The sequence below is a fragment of the Leptinotarsa decemlineata genome, unplaced genomic scaffold, assembly GCF_025532065.1.
Source record: "Leptinotarsa decemlineata unplaced genomic scaffold, Ldec_3_MD MMD2_tig00000505_RagTag_RagTag, whole genome shotgun sequence".
Taxonomy (NCBI): Eukaryota; Metazoa; Arthropoda; class Insecta; order Coleoptera; family Chrysomelidae; genus Leptinotarsa; species Leptinotarsa decemlineata.
The window spans coordinates 9,001,825-9,004,345 of record NW_027412549.1 but is presented as its reverse complement, the minus strand read 5'-3'; positions in this window follow the sequence as shown (position 1 = coordinate 9,004,345).

The window sequence follows — 2,521 nt, the reverse complement described above, 5'->3', positions numbered from 1 at the left end:
TTTAGTTAATTTTTCCGCTTCATCTCAATAAGACTTTGTGTAAATCATTCTCATACTAAGTAATGTTATTGCATTTATTGTAATAAATTTCATTTATTGAAAAGAGAGTATTTTTGGGGGAGATTATTTTTTGAGAAAAACCTTTTTTGGATTTCTTCTTTTCCATCAATATATCATTTTCATTATAAAGAGCTAGAAAAATTAATTTGGAATTGTCTAAATACATAAAATACATAAAATTTTGGAGGGAAACCTGGGCACCTTGAAAAGTCCCCCTCTATATACGTCACTTGTCAGATCAAGAAAATCAAAGAAATCAAAACAATTGTACTGTTGTATTTTTCATTGTATTGAACTAGGAGTACCGAAGAAATTAGTTTCAATCACTGTAATTATTCACAAACTAGTGAAATGTTTTTCGCTCGAAGTATGCAGTGGGAAGTTTCAAACTGGATGAATTATACAACAATTATTTGGTTGTTAGATGTTAGATAATTAATACATTGCACATCAATCCATCAACGTAATATTTATTTAACATGAAGTTTTGCAGCAAATCATTACGAAATTGAACATGATTTATCATGCGTGATTAGGAACAGGATAAAAAACGATATAATGTAATAAAATAAACGTTATATATTGGGTTTCAGTTTTTGAAAATTATTTCCGAAACAACTACTTTTACTTATTTCTGAATCAGTCGACCACAATCTCTTTGAGTCGTTCAAAAAGACACTAGTACTATAGTACTAGGGATATTCAGTCGAACATCATAATCGGATGTTTTATAATTTTTTTCTTCTGAATTGTCCATTTTCTTCAAGGCTCCCGAAAACCGTTCAGGATTATGAGCCTATTCAATTTTTTCCGCATTTTCATGACACATATTCCAACAAGGAGGTGCTTCAGGATGTGCTTATTTTATTCTTTGTCACATTCATCTCTACTTGTATTTAGTTGTCTACAAACTGTTTGCCTCGTGTAATCCAATACCTCTAATTCGCATGAAAAGATCTGTTACTGCTGATGCGTTGCATGCGGCTGAATTCACCATTATACAGCCCTACTATTTTCAGTTATCCACTGAATGGACAATATCCAGTGGATGCCTAATCATTTTTTTCGATCATTTCTCCAACAAACCCCTCATGAAGGTTATCCACTCTATTTGTTAGCATTTTCATTTTCTATGATTTCAGAGTTTTCTGTCAATTTATACAGGTTTGCATATTCTTCCACGACATTCTCAGTACAATCTTGATATCACTTTTTATTTTGGATCTAGTTTAGCCCTTCTTTCTCGGTAATCTTATTATAGTATTATTGTTGTAATGTACTGTAGGCGACCTCTCATTTTCTTTTAGTTGGAAAAAATATGAAGAAAATCTGAAGTCACGATTTCTTCTTCATACTAAGACAGAACTTGATTGGTTACTTTATCAGTTAACTTTTTTTTCTGGCTTTCTTTACGATTAAAATCGATACTTTTTGATTACGATTACGTTATTCAAAGTATACCATATAATATATATATATATATATTTGATAATTTGGCTTTTGAGTTTTCTATAAAGTAGTTTTTGTCACCTCTATTGAAATAGATCTTTGCAATATTTACTAGTATAGGAATGACGGAAGCAATAATGAGAACCACACCAACAGCAACATTGGTGAATATTACTGAAGTTTTTTTTTCAACACCAAACCGTTATTTCAACACCTCGACATGTGTTTCGATCACCAAGTGATTATCTTCAAGAGGAAGATCAAACATTGGTGACACTAATCCATACTTTTCACATCTTGTATAAATGAGGAGCAAGGGTGAGCGAATTGAGCTACAAAAAATTGAACAAAACTTCGGAATGTCTTAGGAAATGTATAAAAAACATTATCCGGGGATAGAGCGGGCCAGTTCTGTGATCCTCCTCGACCTATCCACTGATTTGCATATGTTTCAGTTAAATGCTGACGTGCTACTTGACTAAAATAGGCGGGAGCCCCATCATGCGTAAAAAACATACCCCTTCTGATGCCCAAAGGAACTTCTTTCAGCAGTACTGGATGCACTTCTTTTAAAAATTGAACGTTTGCCTCACCATTTAATCGAGGAGGTAGAAAATGAGGGCCAATTAAATCATCCTCGATAACTCCGAGCCACACGTTAAGAGAAAACTGTGCTTGATGGTCAGTTTCGACAATAGCGTGAGGGTTTTCATCAGCCCATATGTGGTAATTATGAGAATTAATAATCTTGTCCCGAGGAAAACTACATTCGTCTAGTAATTCTATCGTCTTCAGAAAGTCACAATTTCTTCTAATAATATCCAGCATCCAATTGCAAAATTCAAGACGGTTTGGAAAGTCTCGCGGTAACAGTGCCTGTACTCGTTGCAGGTGGTAAAGGTATGAGAGTTTGAATTGAAGAGGTTATGTTTTTAGGAGTGATTAATTTTTTGAGAAAGAAAGTTTTTGGCTTTCTACTACTCCATCTGATACAAACAAAGGGATGAGAGAA